Consider the following 27,152-nt stretch of genomic DNA (forward strand, 5'->3'; position numbering starts at 1 on the left):
TTCCAACAACAACAACTGTCACACATATGTTCCAAAACTATACCCTTTGTCATCTGCCATTAAAGCATTTACCCTAACCACACAAATGTTTCAGTGCCAACAAATGTTTTGAGATTTTTTTTCTCAAGGCGTGTGTAAATTACCCTTTGTTGTTGTTTCAGTTCCAACAAATGTTTTGCCTTTATTTTTCTCTCAAAACATGTGTAAAATTACATTTCCAATACACCTTAACGAGTGACCTAGAAAAGCCCTTTCTTAATGGGGTTTACGGTGCAATGGAAACGTAATTTTACACATTTTTTTTAGAATGTTTGAGATTTTTTTTTCTCAAAACATGTCTAAAATTACATTTCCAATGCACCTTATGAGCCACTCGTTAGCAAAACCCTTTCTTGATGATATATATAAACACAAAAAGCAAGAACAATTGAAAAAAGAGATTAATAAAGCCGACTTGACTCGTTGGTCCGTGATGATATACAAGAAAATATAAGGGATCCGAACAGACCGTGACCAAGAGAGGTGGATCGGACCCGAAGTGGATCCATTGACAGACCTACAAAAAAATGGGCTATAATCATGTAAGCTATTGGTTAAAATCCAGTGACCATTTCTACTGTCCAATCAATCTGTGTAATTTTGTGGACATATTATTCAAAAGACAGACAAAATGGTCCTAGCCATCCAATGGCATGGTATTGGCTGAAAATCTAGAGCTTGTTTAGAATGCAATATTTAGGCTAGGCCTATCCATGTAAGTAACCCATTAATTGGACGGCAGATTGATGGGTATATGAACCAATTGCAATATATGATGGGTAATTATACACAGATAATTACTTAGATGTGTATAATTACTTAGATAAGAATAAACAGCACAATCATGCAAAAAGAAACAAAAAAGGAGCTACTTACAATGTGTATTACAGAAGCCCTTCATATGAACACTAAAAAAAGGATTGAAAGGTACAGCTGGGTTTGGAATTTACATTACCAGACGATACTCTGTAGGCTGATAAGCTTTGAATGGTTGCCATATTATGTATGTCGTCATCTTTGTTTCTTCGCAGATATCGAGGGAGCCCATTGAAGTGACTACAATTTGTCCAGGATTAGATGTCCATGCAGGCCACTGGGAGAAAAACAAGTTTCTTGGTTTTATCTTCTCTTGTACAGTAAAAACAAAAGAACACAACACAGCTGGGCACAAATGACAGAAAAACACAAAGCAACTATTGTATTGGTGCTGGGTTGGTATGGATCATTTGCCATCAATTACCTAGGGTCAGTTTGGTTGCACTTTGTTGCCTTGTACAGTAGTGGTTAATTAGAACTGTAGTCAGCATGTGTAATAGCAATGACGTAGTCTCATCGTAAAGTGGTAGTAAAAGTACAGGGTTTAAGCGACAGGGACCCAATTCCTACTGAATTAGCAATTCAAGCAAGCTCTAGTAACATCCAGCATTCCAGCTTGAACATGACAGCGACAGCTCATGTAAAGTTTCCAAGATTGAAAGTTCAAGCAGTACACACTTGCTCTAACAGAATTAGAAGAGGAAGACAAAATCCACAAATGAAAATTAACTAAATCAAAAGATTGTTCCTTTAGAAAATATTTGGAGATTGTATCTACTGTAATTTCATTATCAAGGTGTATTCACTGTGTTCATCGTGCTAATTTTGCATGTGAGAGGAAGAATAATAGGGTGTTTTGGCAACAAAGAGATCTTCTAAAGCTGGTTAGGGGTGCCATAAGAGGTGACTCCTTACGATTCTAAGTATTCATAGCAGGTAAGTTTCTTCATATTAGTTTCTTCATAGCAGGTATGTCCCCCTCTTTGTACTTTTTTATCATATTAATAAAATTTAAGTTGCCGGCCTGGGTTCAAAGACAAATTCTGGTAAAAAATTCATCTTATTGTATGGTTAGACCAACTCAATCGATGCAGTTTTTGTGTGTTGTTCAACTATGATGAGAACCACTTGATATTTTTTTCGAAATTAACAACAAGAACTAAACTATATTAAGAAAAAATGTTTAGCTTTCAAAGGTTATGAAGACATGAACAAATGAGAGTCACCACTTGAGACATACATTTACTGTTAACAATCCAAAGAAGGTAACATCATCTTATAGGGGTCTTACAGAACAACCCTCAACATATCAAAAGAAAATAGCGCAGTAGTTTTTTCTGGCTTTGAGTTTTAAGGAAAACTTCCTTTTCAGTTTGAACCCTCTGTTCAATAATTTCCACAGTGAAATCATCAATTGCATGAAGCGATGCCTAAGGATCCCGCAATGGTTCATACGAAGAATCTTTCTGTTTCCTTTCTTTCTTCCATAGATTCCTGGTTTCCTCATGTGATGGTGTGGGTGGCAATTGAGAGGCTTCACAAAGGATAATCATAGAAGTACAAGCGAAAAAAGAGGAACCCTTGCTCCGCAACTCCAAAGATACAGGAAAAAACAACAACCCATCTAGGCCTGAATTCCGACATGCAAAATGCTAGCAACCCTTACTCCCCAACTACAAAGAGATGGTATAAGACTATAAGCTGAACACTGTGAGAATCCTTATAATGCAATATTTACGCTATGCCTATACATGAGATAACCCTTTATTGGATGGCATGGATCGGTGGGCATATGCATCAAGTGCAATAAAAGATGGGTTAGATTCACGGCATCTGCGCATTAAACACAAGATCATTACTTCGTTAAGAATAAAAAGAACAGTTATGCACAAATAACAAAAAGGAGTTACTTGCAAGGTGCCTTACAGACGCTCGACATATGCACATTAAAAAAGGTTTGAAGACTACAGTTGGGTATGGAATTTTTATTACCACACCAGACTCTGCGGGTTGATGGGCTTCGAATGATTTTTTTTTTTTGGATGGTAACTGAATATATTAAAAAGGGAGAGACCGAAAAAGTCCCCCCTGCGCACCCCACTAAAACAGAATTACACAAAAGAGAAAAGGAAAAAGAAAACACAATACAATAAGAAATTAAGGGGGCAGAAAGTCGTAAAGCTCCAGAGCCTGCTTGACAGCACCCGCTTTAGCCAACTTGTCAGCGACTTCATTAGCTGATCTCCTTACATTTTGGAACGACATAGAGCACCCAACCGTTATATCCTTGATTTCATCGAAAAAACGAAGAAATCTCCAAGGAGGAACCACCGAACCCTTAAGCCACCTAATGACATTTAGCGAGTCTCCTTCCACGAGAGTGCTCGTCACCCTCTCACTCCCTAAAAGCAAAATGCCTTGATATGCGGCTCTAAGTTCAGCTTCGTTCGAATCTGCTACGCCGATAGGCCCGGAATAAGCCTGCAAAACTTCCCCATCGGAACTCCTCAAGACACCCCTGATCCCGGCTAGACCGGGGTTGCCCAAGCTTGATCCATCAAAGTTCAACTTGGAAAAGCCAACAGGTGGATTGACCCACTTCTGTGAAATTACAGGATCGGGGACTTGACTATTGCAAACCACTTTCCACCCTGCCCACAAGTCGAAAGCCGAGACAAATTTGAAAATTGGCAACACCTTCGCCCAGGAAATCGATAACGCGACTACCTTGATATATAGATAGTAAGAAGAATTTGCACGCCCAACGAAAATCCTATTATTTCTTTCCGTCCATAGAACCCACATCATGGCCAATAAAGAAATCGACCACAAAACTTTCCCTTTTTTCCTCCATGGAATAAAAGACTACACTTCAAAAAGATCCTTCATATTAGAAGGGAACACCCACGCAATACCGAACCTCGACTGGACCCCTCCCCAAACCTCTCAAGCTACTTTGCAATGAATAAATAAATGATCCACCAACTCCCCCGCTTCTATGCACAAAGCGCAATGATCGATTATAATCTAGGAAGCACGGGTACTCTCCCGGGGCTCCCGCATCCGCACCCGACACGTATGGGGTGCGGGTACGTCTGGGGTACGTACCCCATTTTTTTATAAAAAAAACCAGTTTTGGTGGTTGGACAAAAAAAACCAAAGAGAGACTCCTCTTTTCATTCGATCCTCCCCATAAAAACCTCCTCTGGGTCAATTCGATACGCTTTGCAATGCTACTAGGGCATATGAATAAAGATAATTGGTAAATAGGAATATTAGACAACACAGCCTTAATCAATGTCAATCTTCCCCCTTTTGATACCAAATTCCTTTTCCAGGTATCTAGTCGTCTTTCAATTCTTTCCACAAAGGGAGCCCAAGAACCTATTTTTGGTCTTCCCCCTCCCAAAGGGAGCCCAAGATAAGAAGAAGGAAAACTATCCAAAAGGTAACTCATAAGATTTGCCAGATTCTTTGCTTCATCCTCTCCCACATTCACTGCATATAACCGAGACTTTGAAAAATTCGACCTTTGACCAATAATGATTTCATAGCATCTCAGCACCGCTTTAAGATTCAAAATTTGCGATATCCGGGGGGTACTAAATAATAGAGTATCATCTGCAAATTGCAGATGCGTCACCTCAACTCCATTCTGGCCACATTGTATCCCCTTAACTAGCCCCACAGATTTGCCTTTCTCCATTAAAAGACTCAAGGCTTCAGCAACAATAACGAACAGGAAAGGAGATAACGGATCCCCTTGCCGCAAACCTCGTGACGATCTAAAAAATCCTTTTGGAGAACCATTTATAAGAATGGAAAACCAAGCCGACGATAAGCAACTTTTTATCCACCCCCGCCACCTGTTCCCAAACCCCATTTTCCCAAGGAAATGATCCGAACAATGCCATTCCACTCTATCACAAGCTTTTTCCATGTCAAGTTTGCACACAACTCCTGCAGTACCCGCCTTTACCATCCAATCCACTGTTTCATTGGCCACCAAAGAGCAATCCAAAATCTGCCGCTGGCTCACAAAAGCACACTGATTTAACAAAATAATAAGAGGAAGAACCACTTTTATCCTATCTGCCAATATCTTTGACAGGACTTTATAAAGGCAACCAACTAGACTGATAGGTCTAAAATCCGAGACCTTCACCGCGCCTTTAATTTTTGGCAACAGAGCTATGAACGACGCACTAGTGCCTCTATCCAACACCATACCTTCAAAAAAGTCGCTGAAAAATTTAAGGAGGTCCCCTTTCACAAACTCCGAGCAAGATTGAAAGAATGCCAGACAAAAACCATCCGGCCTCGGAGCTTTATCGCGGTCCATCGAAAAAACCCCTTTCTCCACCTCTTCCGAGAACGGCCTTTCCAACGCCACCCATCTGTTCTCATCTAGCACCTTAAAATGCACATCATCTAATACCGGTCGCACTATGTCTTTCGAAGAATATAAAGTCCTATAGAAATCGAGAATTTCCTTGGTGATAACTTCCCTATTGTATGATAATGCACCGTCGACCTCTAAAGCCGCTATACGATTGTTTCACCTTCACGCACTAGCTATGCTGTGAAAGTAAGCAGAATTTTTGTCCCCCTCCTTCAACCACAAAGCTCTTGATTTCTGCCTCCACGATATTTCATCCTGCAGTAAAAGACATCTATGTTCTGCCTTGTATCGACCCAACTCATTCAGCTCTTCCTCTAAAGCAGTCCCCTCCTCATCCGCCAAAGAGATAGCTCGAATTCTGTCAAGTAACCACAACTTTCTTTCAGATCTTACCCCGATTCTATAAGAGTTCCATTCTTTGATTTTCTTCTTTACAGCTCTGAGCTTTTCCCCTATGACAAAATCCGTCGCCCCTTCAACCTTATGCGATACCCATCAACTCCTCCATCTTTGGAATTTCAAGCCAAGCCAAGCCAAGTCAAACCTAAACGGAGAGGGACCCCAAGAATCCAATCTTGGCTCAAGCAATAGCGGGCAATGATCCGAGACTGAATGAATAAGAGCCTTTTGATATGAGTCCGGAAAGATGGATAACCACTCTGAGCAAAACAAAAACCGATCAATCCGACTCTTTCTAGTGTTTCTAGACCAAGTAAATTTAGCCCCCGACAAAGGAATATCAATCAATTCATGACTAGCAATAAAATCAGAAAATTCACCCATATACTGATTGGATCTTCTACAACCCAGCCTCTCTTCAACCCATTTAATTTCGTTAAAATCCCCCCCCCCCAAGCACCACGGATGTCCCCACTTATTTCTGACTACAACTAGTTCTTCCCATAAATAAACCTTTTCATTCCTCACTGTTGGACCATATATACCTGTGAAGGTTACCAAGATAGGTTCCCCCACCTTCCTCAAGACGATTGAAACTGAAAACCTACCTATCCATGAGTCTTGCACTTCCCACCTTGATTGATCCCACATCACTAGAATACCCCCTGCGGCTCCAATGGCATCCAAGGATAGGAATTCCCAATTTGCATTGGCTCCTAAACTCTTAACTAAAGACTTATTCACCACCCCCATCTTTGTTTCTTGAATACAAACTACCTCAGGTTTATTATGTTTTACAACTTCTTTAACTTGAGCCTTTTTTTCCAAAGACCCCAACCCATTCACATTCCAAGAAATTATCTTCATGGGCAAACCGATTTGAGAGCTAGATGACCCCTGGGACCTCCTCTTTTACTACTCTTCCTATTTGAAGATTTGGAGTTTCTACCATTAGACCCATCATAATTAACATCGGATTTGAGTTTGGCTAATTCCCGCAGCATCTTCTTGATCCCCTCCAAACTGGAAGGGTCGGAAAATATTCTCTGATCTAATTCTCTTCCCTCCGCAACCCTGAACATATTTATTAACTGATCCTCTGGTCCTGAATAAGTCAAGCCCAAAGCTCTGCTAGTAGAAATGATGCGGTTTACAAACACCTCCAAAATCTCAGATTTAGGATCAACCCAGGAAATGGGTTTAGGATTTTCCTCCTGAGCAATAACCATAGCCAGATTATTGCACCTGTTATTGGACCAAGATGAGTAGTCGTTGCCCCTACTATCCTTCCCACCGATATCCTCCCACCTATACATCTGCGCAAATCTGTCTAAAGATACATTGGATGAAGGGAGAACATCATTCACTTCCTCACTTTGCAAAAGAAACTGACCTTGACTCCCCCCTGTCAAAATAACATCTCCCAAAAGACCCTCCTCACTGTTACGTACTTCCAGAAAAGCTTCTGCAAACTCGTCCATCAGATTAGTGATGAGATTAGATTCGCCCAAAAACCTTTCTGCCCCTTGGTCCCCCAGACTAGGTGTTTGAAGGATCGGATAACACTGGGCTCGCACAGACAAACAGACCGTAAGAGAAGAAGAAAAATTCCCAGAGGCTTTCAACCTGATTTGGGAATCTACCGCACTACTAACCCCACTTGGATAAGATATAGGAAGCCCGATAACCGAATTGTCCAAAAAGTCCACCAGATCACGTGGGCTATGGGCCTCCAAACAGCTCAGATTAAAAAGATCCGACGAACGTGATAATTCCATATAACCCAACGGAGAGGATTCGATTGAATGGCTAGACCCACAGATCCAAGGGATAGGAGAAGAAACAAACTGCGACAAAGGGCCCATCTACAAATACTGATCATCCGACGGTTGAGAACCCACTAAACTTATCAGAGGGGTATGAGACTCCACCACCGTCGAGAAACCTACTACTGACGACCGCCTTACTGGAGACAAATGAGAACACGCCACGTTGTCCCTCTGCATGGTAATCATCCCATCGTTCAAATCGCCGTAAGCTACCCCCTTATAGCTCATGCTACCACCACGTGAAGAGGACACGTCGCAGGGTAGGCTAGAAGAAGAAGAGGCGTACGAAAAATATTCTCCCCCTTGATTGCTATACTGCGCACCCCTCTTCCCGGCACGACTCCGCCATTAAACTCGATCGAACCAGACCAAGGTTGGCAAAATAGTTCCGCCGTCTCCTCTGATTGACGAACTTTAGAAAGCCAAGGCCGAGAAAAACATCGTGATACCACCACCCAGAATACTGTTTCATCTATACACACCGAAAGTTTCATTACATCGGGAGCAGAATTGGACGCCATTAATAAGATCATAGCCGACTCATACCCATTACCCTTTTCGCAAGACCCATCTGTTGTTAGCACTCTTCCGATTCTGCATCCTATCTTTCTGAAATTGACCATAGACCAAGCATGAGGAGGCAGACCTTTAATCGACCACCAAGAAGATAAGAAATTCCCTGAAAATCCATCCTTCCACTCAGATACCATTTCGAATGGACTAGCTTCAGCACTAGCCCATTGAACCTTATACGAGTCCAGCAAGAGAATCTGTGAAGAGGCAATAGCAAACTCCTGAGGAGCCACCTGCGTAACCTTTAAACTTCCTGTGTTTCCTGACATCTTTTCCAACCACCTTTGCAACTCCTCTGCATCTATTCCACCTTTAGTTTTCCCCCATAGAGTGCTTTTAATACTGAACTGAGGAACTAATGCTATGGAGTCCGCCCAGATTTCTTCCTGACAAAAAACTGTATCCTCATTAAGTCCTGGCTCAGCATCATAGCCTTCTAACCCCTCCTCATTACGAGCTACGTCAGTGAATACCCCTGTTTCTTTTTCCACTTCCCCAATTACAACTACCTTAGGCAAAGGTTCTTTCAACTTCTCCTTGGATGAGATAACTAAGGGGTTTTTGAAGAAATTGGAGGGAACGTTCATGTCAAAACCCGACCAAACTTTCCCACACCTGCAACATTCCACCCTTCTTCTAAAGTTGATAAACTTGCACTTAGAGCATTTCCAATCCCCTAAATTACTTTTTTTCCTTCTTTTGGCCACCCTGAACAATCTCTCATCTCTTCTACTACGTTTTACTTTCCAAACCTCCTGTAATCTTTTTCTCCCTGATTGGTACGCTTTAGCCAGAGAATCCCTGTTGTTATTCCAGATTCGGGGCTGAAAAGCATTCCGATTCACCCATTTGAGTTCATGTTCTTCACAAATTCCTCCATCAATAGAAGCTGCTGGCCAAAACAGATTGTAGGCGTTGGTGATCTTTATTCCACCTACCTCTAGCAATTTCCAATCTGACAGTCTCACAATGTGCAGACAGAACTTCTCACCTCTCACCACCAGATATGAGTCGGAAACAGATGAAGATAATGAGATGGAAACCGAATTAGAGACAGATAGTGAATATGATGAACCAGAAGTGTATACAATGGAGGATTCTGACACAGGACCAGAGAGTTCTGCCACAGAAATTGAAGAAGAAGAAGATGAAGCAGAAGAAGAAACAGAGACAACAGAAATAGGGGAGGATATTGCAAGAACAATAGGGAGACCGCTCCCCAGAACGACTGGGACTCGCCAGAGAAGACAATCCTCACCAGAAACACACAACCCAGAGGCTTTTCTATCAACCAATCCCCACCTGCTCCCCACAGGATTAGCCCAAACCTTCACAGTAGAAGTCCAAGCCCCATGTTCTCTTCTTTCTCTTCATTCCTATCTCTTCGGGCTTCGAATGATTGCTTGATCATATCTGTTATATTTGTTTCTTCCTAGATTTTGAGGAAGCCCACTCCAGGTTACCACAATTGGTTTGGGAATTAGATGCAGCTCCCTGTAGGAAAAAACGAGTTGCTCGGTTACAAGTTTATCATTTCTTCTCCACAGTAGAAACAAAAAAATGATACAGGTGGACACACAACAAAGAAATGACCAGGAAAAAAAAACTATTATGGTATTGGTGATTGATTGAAGATCATTTTCTCTCAATTACCTAGAAGTACGGGAGAGGAACAACAATTACTTCGGAATTAGAAACTCATGTGTGCTCTGATGAGTAACATCCAGCTTGGATGAGACTCAAAACAGTTCATGTAAAAAGTTTCCATGATTGAAAGTTCGAGCAGTGCGCACTTGCTCTAGCAGGAAATCATGCCAAGGAAAAAGGGCCCTTGTTTGTCACTCAACGGAATTAGCAGAGGAAAACAAAAGTCCAGTGTGGTACTTCAATGATAATCAGCAGCCAGTGTGGTACTTCAATGATAAAATTTCACCGCAAGTGTTCTTCTCTGAGGATGGCAGAATGGAGCGTGCAAGCTTTCTTGAGGTATGCCAATTTCGTTTTATTGATCTGATGCATTTTCTGGATAATTTCATTAACATACGTCAGAAGTCGAACATAGTTCTGATGCCGAGTGTTGAGATGAAGATTTTGTAAAAAGTGTTGGATGTTTGTAAGAGCAACGGCGGCGTGGCGGACGCAATGAGCAACAGTGGGGCGGAGGATACCATAAAAGCGGTGGGCTCAACCAACCAGAAAGGCGAAACTGAAAGGACGGAAATTTTGCGGGGAAACAATCGAATCGATGAAGAAACTCGGTTTCTCCCTGGAGATTGGAAGTGAAAGAAATGTGGTTACCATAACTTTCGGAGGCGCGAGTGTCGGAGGTGCGATTCGAAGCAGTATACTCCCGTTAACCAGAAGATGAAAGAGAAAAGACACGAAGATTAGGATGATCGTCTGTGGCCGGAGGGCGGAAACCCTAAAATCGTTGAAAAAGATGACGCTAGGGTGAGAACAGGTGAATCAGAGGTTGAACCTGCTGAAAACAAGTCTGATTGGAAAAGTTAAAAAGAGAGAATGGAAGCTTAGGGAGATATGGCAATGGGCGAAATGGTCTTGGGATTTGCCTGAACTCCTAGAACCTTTCATTATCAGTAAAAATGAAGTTCTCTCTAGTTTTCAATCTGAAGAACAAGCGTCAAGGGTGTTTGAAAGAGGGGCTAACGCTTTTGGAGAATACTTATTATCATTAGTTCCATGGAATCCGGCCTTCAGGACCGGAGCAAAGGCTATATGGATTCGATTTTACGAGATACCTCTCCATGCATGGGCTGCATCTACGGTGGAATCCATTGCAGAACTATTCGGTACTGTAATGGAAATTAAGACGGACGGAGATAACCCTCAAGGCATTGAATATGCCAAAGCCAAGGTGTTCACCTCTGAATGGGCATTTTTTAAATCTGTGATTTGCCTGAAGGTGGAAGACCGGTATTATTCCATTGGAATAGCCGGCGAAGTTGGGGAAGACCTGAAACTTGCGGCGAATTGTGGGCCCCGAAATACGGAGTATTATCTATTAAAGCAAAAGATTCTAAGGGTGGTTGAGAGGTCGTTTCGGAAATTGGTCGAAGCTCGAAGGGTGGAAACCAGGCTTGGGCACAAGTTCAATCGAGGAAGATGAAATCCACGGCCGTGGATGGCCTGTCTCTCTCATCCAACGATCAACAATCCATGGATGAGGATTGGCTAACGGAAAGGCGACGCAAAGGGAAAGAACCAATGAAGGAAAAGCAAGACCTTGCGCGTGGGAAGTCACATGAAATATTTTCAAATTTCAAAATATTGAAGAGGAATAATGCGGCGGAAGAGGATTGGGAAACAATACGGTGTGATGGGTTTCAAATGATTACAATCCGACGGTTGAGAGGGTGCTTATTGTTGGGGTGTAAATAAACCATTGGATGATGGATCGAAAATATCCAGAAATCCTAATATCGGGAAGGGCAATTCGGACCAAAACATAAACAATGGGGGGCAGGTTGGCAACCAAGAAAAGGTGAAAGGTAACGTGGCAAGCACGATCGGTTAGTTGGCAAGGCAACGTGAAGATAACTCTGAACGCCTCTGGAAGGGCGGCATGCAGGCTGACAGATGGCGGCATCAACGGAGGGATAAGGAAACACCTGGTGATATAGAGAGGGATGTTGAAATGGCACTGGTAACAACTCCACAATCGAATTTGAATGGAAGAAGGAAGAGACAGAGAAGGAAGAAGGAATATAGAGGAGAAAGAATTCGTGGAGGTTTGAGTCTAACCCCATGACCCACATGCTACATAATAATGAAGTTCTCTTAACTACATAAAGTGCCAGTAGGGCCATTTATGATGAGCCCGATCTTTTTTTTGAAAGATGACATATTTTCATTGATATTATGAAAATTACATTGGGGACCAGGAGTCCCATCTGACTTTACATAGTATCGAATAAAGCTGGCCAGGGCATACCCTGAGCTTTCTGAACAAAAACAACAAAAATCTGGGTCCTTTCTTCCTGCACAATGCCCTGGGCGGGTCTTACACTACAATCAATCCAAAAAGAAGCTTTCCCCAACCATGCCTAGCCATCTGCCCTGCACTACGATCATTCCAACCTACATCCATCGTCTTCCTCAACCAACCTCAAAAAACCCCAACACTTGTTTAGCAGCAACACCACCACATTCCTTTATTAATAGCAGAGTAGAAGAACTTCCAGGAGGCATTGCCTCGACAAGCGAAAGACCATGGTCTCTCAATACTTTCATCAGCGCACCTGGAATCTGACATTATATGGGACAATTACTCCTGCTATCTCTCCAATCCACCATTCTAAAACACCACCTTAACACCGACCAACAGAACTAAAACCAACTTCATGGATTCCACAAACTAAACAACAAAACACCTGACTTTCCCTTTGAACATCCTTTTTTCCTTCCCCACTCCACTAATAGTAAATAACGACAAGCTTAACCATATTTAAACCCATCACTTCATTGGAGACAAATGTTTGTAACCCTCAGTACCCCCACTTCCTCTTAACAAAAGACATCTCCCACCCTAAAAGTCTTGTGAGCCAGATTAGTCTCCTCGACCACCAATTCTGCCAGCTTTTCCTTCCAACATGGCGATTGAAGTTTCAATTTCTTTTGTCCAACCCCCTTTCGACTTAAGACAGATTTTTCAATGGGGTATCTCCTGCTCTGGCCCACTGGAATAAGGCGACCTTTTCTTCGCTTCAACACACTGTTGTCATGGTTTTAAATTTCGGTTTCGGTACCGGTTTCGGACCTCACCGAAATCGAAATTTTGAAATTTAGGGCCGAAATCCAACGAAATAATGAAAACATTATTTTATTCAATACGAATTTTCGATCAAAATTTCGGTCAAAATTTTAACTGGTTAAAAAAAACAGGTTTTTGTAGAGAGAGAGAGAGAGAGAGAGAGAGAGAGAGGCACGCCTCTTTGAGAGGGATGGGAAAAGGCACACGTATTAAATACAGATTTTAATAAGAAAAGAAAAAAAATGCAAGGCTTTCTCTTCTCGACTTCGCTGGCTGAAGGAGACGACCAAAATGGATCTCTGAAAAGTATACTCCAGCTGCATAGAGAGCGTGGGGTAGAAAGACCTATTAGATAAAGATGAGTACAAAAAAATCTCTCGTATTAGAGAGAGTCCGTGCAAGTGTCAGTGCTACAGATTAGAGGACACTTTTACCCTTGCATATATGCATAGATACGGATAGCAACTAAGGGGTAAATCGTAAAAAGAGAGGGAGAGAAAAAGAGACGAGTTAAAATAAAATACTATTTCGGGTATGATACGTTTCGGTGTCGGTCCCAACCGAAACTCGAAATTTCGGTCTGGAATTTCGGATTTCAGTCGAAATTTAAAACCACGACTGTTGTTGGGCCAGCTCCTTACCTTGGTGATCAGTCCCCCTCTTAGTTTAGGAGTGAAGCCACCCGAACAGTTTTTTAGAGAGCCCAAGAATCTACTCGCTATTGATTCCAGACGTATTGTTTTCTGATCCGAGTAATCCGTTTTTCCCTTACGCGATGTCCTTAGCTTCGGGGTGGGTTCCACGTGTCCTTCTTTTACATTTTTCAACGGTCCCAAGTTACTTCCAGCAGTGAGTGGGCCATTTAGCTGAATATGCTCCTTTTTTTAATTATGCAAGGCCGCCTGTTTTTCCAAATTTGAACCTGACTGGTGAGGCCCATTGGGAATATTCGAAGCCCTGCTTTTCGAACAATGTTTAGTGAGAGTTTGATCAACGGTTGAAGATTTCCCTTTAGCCGCATCCAGATCAACGGTAGGGATTTTCCTTAGCCTTGGGCCCTGAAATTGCTGGATGGAGTTGCGAAGACTCGCCGGATCAACATCCCAGCGGGAGTTGGAATGGAGGGGCCCCATTTCCGGTTTAAGGAATCCCGCCGACCCATCTCTTTCCTCCCACAGGAATGTTTTCGCATTTATTCTAATCTCACAGATTCAGGCAATTTCACTTCGTTGATTTGTTTCTCCTGGATTTCGACCCCAATAGTAAACCAACAGCTTTGGACCTAGAGACGAACAAATGACCTCGACAAATTCCACTCCGTTGTGAATATTTTTGCCGATGCAAATCTCATACAATGATCATGATTTCCTTCCATTTTGGTCTCCAACACTGGCCCAAAATTTTTCCCCAAGGCTTCAACTATCGATATTGCCCACGCATGAAGAGGGATTCCGTGGAAATTGATCCAGATTGCTCTTGCCCCCTGTTGGTAACTTGGCCTCCACGCATCAAGTGAGAGGAGATAGTGACCAAGGCCTTGTCCTCCCTTCCTCAATATCCTAAAAGCCAGCTCCGTAGACTCAAACATGGAGAACCTCATTGTTGCTAAGGATACAAGGTTGGGTCAAGGATGGTATATCTCAAAACCGTTTTGCCCATAGCCAAGGGTCTTCTAAATCCCATTCTTCCACCTTCATCCTGCCTATCAGACAGGCATTTAGAATTTGTCTACGATCCTCCACCTCCTTACCAGTAATTGATATTATTGGGACTCCTCCTTCGTCGCGGACTTGAATTTCACCTGAGTCAGGCCACCGTCCTACCACGTCCTCGGGCAATTCCCACGGATTTGGGACCTTTGAAGCAGAGACCTTAATATTCGGATTTTGACACCATCGACATAAGTGTCTCCTTCTGAAGTTGTGGTAACCACATCTTTTACAGATCCAATCTCCTGGTAGCAAGAACATTTCATCCCAATAGCCCTCTCTCCGAACCACGAAGCCACTTGCTTGTCCCCTATGCAAAGATCATCCGTCAGCCCATATCATTCTTGGGAATGGTTATGGGGATGATCGGAGAATGGCAGAGGAGATGTAGAGTTGCTGGATTCTGGTGGCTTTGCCAGAGATTTACTGGAGAAAATGAATTTGATGGGGTCTGTGAATAGGTAGGGGAACAGGGTTTCTAAAAATTACACTGGTGGAGGAGAGAAAGGGTTAGAGGAAAACACCTGATCTAGGTTTTCATGAAGGTTTGATGGGGATCTGAATAGGGTATAGGAGATGGGAGTGGAGAAGATGATGGCTCAGTAAGAAGAAGAAGAAGAGAAGAAGAAGAGGAAGAAGATAACACAGAGCTAAACACAAAACAACATCTTGCAACTCAGAGGAATAGAAAACGAAGGTTTTGGGGTTTTCACAGAAAACTAGACCCGCAATCTCTCTTCCTCCCTATAAATCTCCCCTCTCTCTACTCCGGCGACCGTTTTCCGTTCAATTTCCGGCACCGGAAATCCTTGAATCTCAACAGAGGTGGTCCTATCATTCCCGCTTCAGATGAGATGTTACCGGACTGGATTATGATGAGCCCCATCTTGCTAATTAAAATTAACATAAAAGTAACAAAATTACACTAAAAAATAAAAATAAATCAACCTAAACAAACTAACTTTTAACATTCTCCCTCAAGTTAGAGAATAGATAGTAAATCCATGCACATGTTGAAACCATGGTTTTAAATTTCGGATTTTGGTGGAGACCGACACCGAAATCGATAAAAACCGAAACGGTCATTTATATCGGCCGAAATTTCGAAATTTCAGTCAAAATTTCGGTTTTTCCAAAATTTGCCCCAAAAAATCTGTTTTTTAAATATTAATTTAATATTTCACCTAAATTTCGGTAATTTCGGCCGAAATTTAATATTGAATAAAATATTAGTTTCGGGTTTAATTTCAAGGTCCGAAATCGGTACCGAAACCGAAATTTTAAACCTTGGTTGAAACAAGTACTAAACTGACTTCGAGCAAATGCCTTTGTAAATATGTCCACTAGCTGATCCTATGAATCTACATACATAGTAAATATTAGCAATTTTATGACTTTTTCAGAAACAAAGTGAAAATGGACCTCAATGCGCTTGCCAACCGTAAAACTTGTCTCTTCTATAAGAGTCCTCTATTGCACCAACTATCACAAGGTATGAGCGCTATTGCACTGCATTCTGCACATCTTACACTTCCATGGATTGCCCTTGACTCATGGCCATGTTCACTCCCAAAAATACGGTCATGTACTAGAATCACCTATGCTAATTAAAGGTGTCAAGGCAGATGTCTAATTGAAACCCTCCAATCCTCAAGAAGGTACCATAATCCACACAAAGGTAGTACAACCCTTACAAAGGCACATCATTACTCTTGAAAGAACAGTAGATAGCCCACACAAAGAAGGAATAGCAGCCAACGAAATGGACAACCCTTCAAATGAATGTGTATAAGTCGATATAAAGGCACGAGTACAACAAAGGTGTCAAGGCAGATGTCTAATTGAAACCCTCCAATCCTCAAGAAGGTAGCATAATCCACACAAAGGTAGTACAACCCTTACAAAGGCACATCATTACTCTTGAAAGAACAGTAGATAGCCCACACAAAGAAGGAATAGCAGCCAACGAAATGGAACGACCCTTCAAATGAATGTGTATAAGTCGATATAAAGGCACAAGTACAACAGCCCAACTTCAGAGATATCAATCCTCGCGAAGGCACAACAGTTCGATTAAAGAATGCACCGCATTTCAAAATAGGCCACTCACACCAGCAGTGAACACAAAGCCATAGTCTAAGGTAGCATCCATATTAAGACTGCACAATAGTCCACAGAAAGAAGCTGCTCTACACAGTAAGTACCACAATCCACAAGAAGACTACACAACAGTCTACACGAAGGTTGCACCACAAGCAGCACACAAAGACTGCACAACAGCTCACACAAGGGCAATACAACAGCTCACACCAAGGCTACAAGGCTACACATCTGGCCACACAAAGGCTAAATATCGGCCACAAAAAGGTTATAAATTGTAGAGCTGTAACAAGAAGACAGAGGAATCCACAAAGTAATGCATAAATAAAGCACAGCAGCTCATGGTCGCAAGCACTAGAATCCATGAAGAACACAATAGTCTACACACAGACAGCCCAATTCACACTAGGACACCACAATCCATATGAAGGCAACACAGTCCACACGGGGACATACAAACCAAATGAAGGCAGCAATCACACATTTGTCCTTATGAAGAGAAATTATCTTCTCAGGAAGGATGGAAACAGAAACATTTCGGTCATTTCGTGCTGGTTCCGGTAGAAATTTAAAACCATGTAGCAGCCCATGTCAAACAGAACAATCTTTTCACAAAGTCACTGCAGCTACACGAAGGCATAGCAAAATTCAAACAAAGGCCCAACAATCCACATATAAGCAACACAAAACCATAGTCCCGAGTTTATGAAAACAACTAAATAACAATTCATCCTCTTGAATTAGAACCAAAAGAGTAAATGATCAGAACACTCTGGCACAACAAACACATAGCATGCCATGGTTTTCTGTGCATGAAAAAAAAAGGTTTCAAGAAGAAAGTAGATGAATGGTAGGATCAGATTTCGAATAAGATTAGTACTAGAGTTCTGAATGGGATCATGACAAGGGTTTCAAATAGGATTAGGACTATAGATTAAAATAGAATTAGGACTAGGATACCAAATAGGACTAGGGCTAGGGCTTTGAAGGGATTAAGGGTTCAAATTGGAAACAAGATCCAAGAGGGATGACTGATAGCAAAGAAGAAAAAAACTTTAAGGCAGTAGATCTAATCAGGAAAGAGAGAAAATCGAAAGACGAGAATAGAGAATGGAGGCTTAGGGTTTTAGATTGATTAATATACCTTTTGAATCTTGTTTAAGATCAAACAAGCTCTGATACCATCTTAATCTTTTAGCAATGCACCCAGATCAGATTTGTATTGAAGGAAGAGGAAGAGAGAAGAGAATTAGAAAGAATGAAAAAGAGAAAGATAAGTTTATGTTTGTCCAACTCCTACAACCCACATGCTTTAGACAATAGTGAAGTTCTTTAGGGGTTGGGCCTGTAGCTCAATGGTTGAAGCTTTATTTCTCAACCTTGAGGTCCCAAGTTCAATCCAAATTACCTACCAAAAAAAAGAGTGAAGTTTTTTTTAATTACACCAAGTGACATTAGGGCCATATATGATGGACCACACCCTAGTGATGTAACTAAAACAAAGACATTACATAAAAAATATAATGTAAGTGATACTAAACTATCTTACCTCTTAACATACGTATAAAGATTGGTTCAGGCAACCTTGGTTGCCCAAGCCAATAAGCCTTTTCTGTTTCTCCCGAAAAGTTAAAAAGGACTAATCCACTAGATCAATAGCAAACCCCCTATCACCCCTTTCAATTTGTTGTCTCCAAGCCCCCGACCCCGAATGCTGCTACAAGCAGAAGCTCATCCAGTAGGGAGCATCACCTCTGCCGACCATGCCACCTCCATTTTACGTACCCAAGATTAGCTGGAAGATCTTCTTGATTTCCTTAGTAGTAGATTTCCTTATTTCTTGCTATAGCTAGGATATTCCCCTTAATATTAGTTTCCTTTTATTATTATCTTGTTTCCTAAGTATCCTTTAGGATTTGGGAAGTTTGGATTGTTTCCTAAATAGTAGAAATGCTAATTCTATAAGTATGTAATCTCTTTCTTTTTAGCGTATGAATGGAAAAGCAAGGACTGTTTTAGGAGATTTGGCCATCTCGAATAGGCCTACGTTGTTTCTTTCTCTCTTATTTTTACTTTTATCCAAGGGGTCGTATCATCTGGTATCAGAGCTATGGCTAATGAAAGTCATGCTACCCGAAACCAGCGGATGGAGGCAAAGATTCAATCTCTTAAGGAAGGCTATGAAGCGCACGGACGTATTCTTGAAGATATTCTAAAGAAATTGACGGCCTTAGATGCAACATGCCAAAGTTTAGTCGCATCAAAGGTTCAGGACGAATTGGATGATGCCCCCGTAGCACCACAAGTAAATCAAGGAAATCTTGAAGATGTCCAGACACATCTCCGTACCCTCCGTCTAGAATTTCCTAGATTTGACGGATCCGATCCAGCCGGGTGGGTTTTTAGTGCTGAACAATTTCAAAGGTTCAATAAAATACCCAATGAGCGTATGGTAGATTTGGCATCGATCCACCTTACTGGGGATGCAATACCATGGTTTTATTGGATGGAAAAGACCATGGGTGTAATGGCATGGTCACAATTCAAGCATGCTTTATGTGCTCAGTTTGGGCCGCCTGGAAGCGACGATCCAGGAGGAGCACTATCAAAATTAGAACAAACGGTATCTGTTCGGGAATATCAGTCGGCGTTTGAGCGATTGGTCAACCGAACCATACAATTATCTGAATCATTCTTAATCGAATGTTTTATTTCGGGCCTTCGTGATGATATCTAGGCCGGCGTTAAAATGTTTCAACCGATTACTCTCCAGCATGCATCCCAACTAGCCTTGTTACATGAGGAATTATCTCTAGCTAGTGGTCGATACTCGCGCCCCTCACTACCAAATCCATCGACGTCTACTTCTACGGCGGTTGCCCTCATGAAGGAAGGACCATTACCAGCAAAAAAATTAACACCTACTGAAATGATCGAGCGGCGCAAGAAAGGGTTATGCTATAATTGCAATGAGAAGTATAGCCCGCTCCATCAATGTCGAGGACAGTTGGCGATATTAGAAGGATTTGGATTTGAAAACGAGGAAGAAGAAATAATAAAAATACAAGGATCTTAGTCCTTGAGGACAAGGACTCTTAAGAGGAAGGGAATGTTACGTACCCAAGATTAGCTGGAAGATCTTCTTGATTTCCTTAGTAGTAGATTTCCTTATTTCTTGCTATAGCTAGGATATTCCCCTTAATATTAGTTTCCTTTTATTATTATCTTGTTTACTAAGTATCCTTTAGGATTTGGGAAGTTTGGATTGTTTCCTAAATAGTAGAAATGCTAATTCTATAAGTATGTAATCTCTTTCTTTTTAACGTATGAACGGAAAAGCAAGGACTGTTTTAGGAGATTTGGCCATCTCAAATAGGCCTACGTTGTTTCTTTCTCTCTTATTTTTACTTTTATCCAAGGGGTCGTCGTATCACTCCATGATCCTCGCCAACACACACACATGTGTGTGTGTGTGTGTGTGTGAGAGAGAGAGAGAGAGGGAGAGAGAGGGGGGGGGGGGGGGGGGGGGGGGGGGACCGAGTGTGTGAATGGAATCAAAACTCAATATGTTCATCATAAAAAAAAAAGTACATGACACAATTCATACTTACGAGGTTGGTCAAAATGAGCAAATTACCACTGTCAAAAACACAACTACTACTAATATGAACCACACAGGATTCTAAGTGTTTGTAAGAAGGATTGTGTGTGCTACTATATTGATTATGTTGATGAAATAGTAGCAATAGAAGGCAATACTCAATCTACCCAAGAGCTGAAATACAATCCTCTCAGGGTTTTTGTAATCAAGGACTTGGGTCCCGTGAGGTAGTTCTTGTATATAGAGGTTACCAAGTCAAAATGTTGGATTTTTATTTCTCAGCCTAAGTATGTTCTTGATTTGATAAAGGAGACAGGTGAACTAGGAACAAAACCTGTTTCTCTTTTAACGATGGTGGAATTTATTGAATCAAAAAAAAGAAAGGAGACACGACCTAGATGGTCAAAAGGGGGAAACAGGAAAAGAAAAAGGATTACAAGAAAGCAAAAATAATAGACCCTCACGGGGAACATGAACAAAGACGATCAATGAATCACTATCCACCCCGTTAAGAGATAAAAAGTCAGTCTCGTCATTAATTAGCCAACCGTAGCACGTGTTGACACAACACTAAAGGGTAGCGAGTTTGAAGATCTCCGCAATAGTAACTGTGAAGCTCGAAGGGTGGCCAGTGCAATCTCCGACAATGTGAATGCAATTGAGGGAATTCCACTCCACAAGCGAATCAAGGAGCAACGGATCCACCAGACAAATCCCATGCATGATGGTGAGGACCTCCGCCTTATTGGAGTCACAACTCCAGTAGGCCCAAAGAGAACTCAACTAACCATACTATCCATACCTCTAATGAATGTCGGTTGGACCTAAATTCCCTAACCTGGAACCATCAAAGTTCAACTTATGAAGACCGTGGTCTTGGGGGCACTTTGGAGACAGTCTATCCCTATGAGAAGATCAATCCGGGATGACATCCCATGATTGTCGAAACGCATACCCGACAACACCTCCGAACTCTGTGAAAACCGCATCCCATCTAATAATTGAGGAAAAGATTAGGCTCTAAATACCACAAACCGCCTTCTCAAATCCCTTAAAGATCCTATAGTTCGATTTTTTTCAGAGCAATAACAAGACCACCAAAAGTCTGAGGCACCATAAAATTGTCCCCTTCCAAGAGTTAGGGGAGGATGCCCAGGCGTTGAAGAATTTGCTAATTCGGCATGACATAACCCAGCACATGTCAAAGAGGCCAGACACAAAGTACCACAACTCTTTGTAAAAACATTGGTGGAAAAACACATGATCAAAAGCCTCCTCGAACACACCGCATATACAACACTAGTTGACAACCACGCGATTCATGTTACCCATTTGACAATTCGTGAGGAACTTATTCAAGCAAGTTGTCCACCAAAAAGTACCCTCTTGGAAGCTTGGATCAGGAAGAAGATGTTGAAGGCGAAACTAAGTGCATGAAGAAGGATCTGACAGAGAAGGACCATTATATTCTCCCTGCGTCTTGATGAAAACCGACTTCATTCTCCTCGTGAAAGTAATCACTTATCTACCTCAAGGTCAAAAAATGCTGCAAAATTTACTCGAGATAATCAAAGATGTGAACCCAAGTAGAAGAATTCCATTTTCTTCAAAAGGTGCAAAACTTGATGGGACTTCTCTTGGTAATTCCCATCCATTATCAAATGGGAATATGCAATCACTGGAGCAAAATCTCAAACATTTAAGTGTTCATCATTATGATAAAGAATGGGAAAAAGGTATTGGATTGCGTCCTTGAGGGTTGGAACTTGGAAGATGCTTTTGAGTAGTGGGCCAATAATTTTTTTTTGGTTATTTTCATGGTAAAGGCCATTTTTGCCTCCATGAAGATCTTGATGCATATGGAAGGTCAAGTCTCACTTGACATTTTTCTTTAAATGACAGATTCTTCTGGTTCAAGTTTGGCCAAGCTGAGGACTGCTCCTTGAAGGTTCATGGTTTTTTTTTTTTATAGGTAAGCTGGCTTGAACTTTATAACCTCGTGGCTGTCGCAATAAGGGTTTTCCAAATGAGATGTGGGCTCAAGCTCAAGGTTCCAAATGATTGACTCAAGTTCAAGGCTCATCATCGTTATTTGGATGCAAAGAGTTAATTCTTTAGAAAGTTGGTCTCACAACTTAAAGCTTGGGAAAGAGCTATTCAAACACTTAGTATGGGTTCAATTCCCAGAATTGCATTTATAAATCTGAGGAAGAAAACCAATACAAATAGCCTAACTTATGATTAGAGGTCGTGAATTTGTTTCAATCATTTGACCATCAAACAAAATATTTTTAAATTTAACTGAACTTGGAAATTTTGGAACATAGATAATTTAGGGCCCGTTTGGATACCTCATGCATTTTGTATTTTGATTTGGATTTGAGTTTTGGATACAAAACACATCAATTACCTTCATGATTATGTTTTAAGAGAGAGAGAGAGAGAAAAAGAGAGGGAGGGAGGGAGGGATGTCTCGCTACTGCCGGAGAACGTTGAGGAGCAGCGATGGTGAAGGAAGTTGCCACAAATATTGATTTCCAAATAATGTCTCGCAGAACAGATTTGAAAATCGGAATTTCTTGCACTGTTGTAGCTGATTTGGAAATCTAAGGATCTGATGCAGTTCAAAATATCAACTAAATCCAAATCTAAATCTTGTTGGTATCCAAACATGGCCTTAAGGATCGATGTTGTCTGCAACAGGGAAAACAATCTCAAAGGATGAAGAATAAAAAAAAGTGATGCACTGATGCACATGATCATCTCCTCCAACCAGTCTGCATTTGTGTAGGACCGCCAGATATTAGACAGTGCACTAATAACCAATGAAGTGATCAATCTGTATTCCCAGACTAGCAGAAGAGGAGTGGTATGCAAGTTAGATTTGGAGAAAGCATACTATCGGGTTGAGTGGGATGTCCTAGATTACTTTTTGGGGCGGATGGGCTTCAGGACAAGGTGGAGAGCATGGGTGATGAGATATGTCTCCTATGCTTGGTTTTCCAATTTTGGTCAACTGATCCCCAAAAGGATTCTTCAAATCTACTCGTAGCCTAAGACAGGGAGACACTCTTTCCCCTTTTCTTTTCATCATGGCTTTGGGGACGCTTAATAGAATGCTAGAAAGAGGAACATTGTGGGCTCACTGAGGGCTTTGCAGTTAGCGAGCAGGGGGTGGAAGCAGTTTGCAGACGACGCCCTTATGTTTACTGTACTTGACAAGGATAAAGTGAAAAGGCTTAAAGTGGTTATTAGATGTTATGTAGTGACAGGACAAAGGGCAAAATACAAAAAACCAAAGTTGATGGACATTCACATAGAAGATTCAGAAAAGCTAAGGCAGGCTAGGCTCCTTGGGCTCCGTTGGACCGTTGTCATCCTCATAATTGAGACTGCCTCTGGGAGTGGGTAGGCCTAAGAAGAAAGCTTGGGATTCAATAGTAGAAAGAGTGGAAAATAGATTACCCACATGGAAGTGGAATTTAGTATCGATGGGGGTAGAATAGCACAGATAAGGGTTGTGCTAGACAATATTCTGATTTAACATTTATCCTTGTCCAGGTGTCCCATTGGAGTGATTAAGCACATAGAGAAGATCCAAAGAAATTTTCTTTCGGGAAAAGCTGATGACAAGAGGAAAATCCACTTAGTAAAATGGATGGACATTTGCAAACCACTCAAGTACGGGGATTGGGGATTCGCAACCTTAGGAATGTTAATAAGGCCTTACTAGGAAAGTGGTTATGGAGATTCAGAAAGGAAATACAAATGCTCTAGCCTAGGGTAATCGAAGGAAAATATGGGGCCCTTCTAGGTAATTGGCACTCTCAGATCAATATAGAGCAGCCACTTGACGGTATGGAAAGACATTATGAAGCAAACGAGTCTGATTCAGGAAGGCATCAGATATAGAGTGTACAAAGGCGACAGAGTGAGGTTCTGGCATGATAAGTGGTGCTAGAAAGCAGTGCTAAAAAATCAAAAGATCACAGAGAAAAATCATCAAATCAATCGACAATAGGAACATAACTTGATACTGATGTTGGAAACTAGTCCGAATTTCCATTTTGAAAGAGATGTATCTGACGATGTTATAAATTTTTGGTACCTTCTTCCAAGAAGAAAACAACAGATCCTAAAAGAGCTCAAGAAGATAGCAATCCTTGATTTTCTTTGGTTGATTAACATTCAATGAGTTATTGAAGAAGAAAATTGTGTAAGGTTGTTCAAGAGGGAGTACTAGAAAGTAAAGGTAAAAGGGTCAATTAAATTCATTGAAATAGACGTCATCATCCCATGACAGACAAACAATGAGGACATGAATGAAAAGCAATGTGTCTAACCCAAACGTGCGGCATGATTTAGATGAAGAGGAGTTTAAAGCTATTTCTGTAAAGGGTCACCTAGAAGGAAGTTGTTATCTAACAAGAATTTTCCTCAAGTGTAAGAGCCAGAACTTGCATTGTCAAATTCCTAGGGTGATATTGTGTTTTACAATAGGTCTAAGCAAAGGAGACCTTTGAATTATTGAATAATCAAGGGTAAAATACTATATATGGAAAGCCCACAAAGGATTCTCAATAGAATCATTATAGTGACTCGATTGATGATTCTAGAAATCGGAACTAGATATAAGAAAAAATTATGTTCCTATATTTTCAATTGTCAGTTGGAACATTCTGTTAGTCAACCTTTGAGCCGTGGGCTTAGAATTTGGACTGAGTTCAATTCCTCCTTTCTAGACATAATCGCTTTGTCTATGAAAGTTTCAGAATTGTTTTTATAGCATCTGTTTCAAACTTCAAATACTGTATGATTAAAACATTAAAGGAGAATCCGGTAAAAGGCTCGGATCTTTGTCAATGAAGACTTTCTTATTTTAAACTTTGGTTGTAAATTTGAGCTCCTTAATGGCTATTGTTTAGAAAAGGAATATATACTAAAATGTGTTCCAAACTACAGGCCCCAGCTTACAACCCAAAAAAAAAAAATGGAAAGCCAAATAACAATTCATTACACAATTTGGAAGAGGGCTAATAAAGAGATTACAATCATACCCATTCTATTCTTCAGTGACCCACAATTTAAAAACCAGAAAACAGTGCAACACCCATTTTGCCCCATCATCAAAGGAAGACAATAAACACATTAAACAGATCATTTGCAGTTTCCCAAGATCGAAAATTAAATAATATGTCTTTCAAATCCATCCCTTTCAGTCTAGGAAACTCACCCATATCAATGGAGATAGATATTCAACTATTAAACATGAGAAAATAACAGAAGAAAACCCATAAATGGAATCAAGTGAAGGAATGTGTGACCTGTATGCAAATGATGTCTGCTTCAAGGGCTTTCAAGAGCTTGAGAAGAGAACCATACTGAGAGACTCGTAACCTGAGGCCCTTCACATTTTAAGTAACGATTTTCATCCTTCGTTTCCTTCCCAAGGTTTTCTAATGGGAAGGGTTTCATGCCGAGAGGAGATTTCTGCATTTTTTGCTTGGGGACTTCTTCCAGTAGAAATTAAGTCTGGATTCAAAATCGATTTTCGAATTTGATTCTCAAAACTGATTTTCAAAAGTGGTTTTTAAAAGAGAGAACGGTTTCTATACACAAGCATAGAATTATAGTAATTTTTTATCTATCTTAAACTTAAGATAGAAAAAATTTCTATCTGAAATTTTGCACGAGGGGGCAAAAATTATAGTAAATTTTGCACAAAAAAGGGAGATAAAAATGGTAAAATTAAAATTTTAAACTTATTTTCTATCTTAGGGAGGATTGGAAAGGGGGGCAAATTTTTTAAAAAAGGGGGTAAAGATAAAAAATTATTAAAACATAAAGGTATATATTTTTTTTTCAAAATACTAAGGGGGGCAATTGTCCCCCTTTCCTCTCATGTGGCATCGCCCCTGCTCACATAGATAGGGTGTCCACAAAAAATCAGCTCCATAGGATCATTCCAACCCTATGATTTGTGGAGGTAAAATGAATGTGCATAAACCTTCACAAATCTGTCTATTTTTTGCCTCCACGGTTCAAAGTGTTAGGATGATCCTATGAAGCTGATTTTCTAGGCACACCCTATCTATGTGAGGGCCCATCTGTGGACCCCGATCTTGAGAGAGGCGCGGCGGTGAGGGACGTGCCCCCACGTGCGAACAGTCTCTATGGATCATCCACGTGAATGGAGAGCTCTACCAAGGAACTCTCGAAAGAATAATGCCTCTCACAGCATGAGTGACGATATGAAAGGTGAGATACCTCTCGATTCGGGGACTAGCCCAGATTCGAGGCGTACCTTAAACAAAGAAGAGTCGCCATCCAAGGAAAAAGGCAAATGGGCCTTGGATCCCATACTATGCTCTGTTGCAACGGATAACCAGAGATATAAAATAAGGTTCGTGCCTGGTTACGAATTCGGAAGGTCTAAAGAGCACCTCATCCGCCCAAGTGCAAACACCTGGTCTCTTATGCCATTTACTTAATAATTTTGAAGAGCTTTGGGCGAAAATCATATGAAATGGGAATGAATATCTCCGAGAAGACGTCTATCTAATCATGCATGTCTCGGAGATGAAATCAAAGGCACACAAGATAAAATAAAAGAAACATGTGTCACCTAAGCATAGCTAGGTTATAAGTGACATGCCTAATGGGTGTCTAAGTTCTGATGAACAAACACATGCATGACACACCAAAAAAGTATAAGGTCTGCGCAATAAAGTAAGAAAACACTGCAAAACATAGAAAATGACTCGATACCATACAACCCTAAAACTCTAATCTATACCTAGGCCCGAGTCTTTAGATGATCTGATGTTCATCCAAAGAAGCCTACGTATCCCCGCCTCCACGAGAATCAAGGCAACGTAGTTCTTCACACCTATTCTAAGCTATGATGCCTAAG

The 27,152-nt window shown here is 41.1% G+C and overlaps 2 long non-coding RNA genes across 2 annotated transcripts; both read right to left on the reverse strand.

The window, feature by feature from the left end:
- Positions 1-884: 884 nt before the first annotated feature.
- On the reverse strand, positions 885-25,864 carry LOC143886173 (uncharacterized). The gene is made up of 2 exons (XR_013253695.1): positions 25,564-25,864; positions 885-1,132 (listed from the first exon to the last, which is right to left on the reverse strand). It is a non-coding gene; the product is annotated as an uncharacterized LOC143886173 (long non-coding RNA).
- Positions 2,072-16,781, reverse strand: LOC143886174 (uncharacterized). The gene is made up of 2 exons (XR_013253696.1): positions 15,961-16,781; positions 2,072-2,688 (listed from the first exon to the last, which is right to left on the reverse strand). It is a non-coding gene; the product is annotated as an uncharacterized LOC143886174 (long non-coding RNA).
- Positions 25,865-27,152: the final 1,288 nt, after the last annotated feature.

Source organism: Tasmannia lanceolata, unplaced genomic scaffold, assembly GCF_043159265.1.
Source record: "Tasmannia lanceolata isolate RefF3 unplaced genomic scaffold, GAP_Taslan_0.1 ptg000011l, whole genome shotgun sequence".
Classification (NCBI taxonomy): Eukaryota; Viridiplantae; Streptophyta; class Magnoliopsida; order Canellales; family Winteraceae; genus Tasmannia; species Tasmannia lanceolata.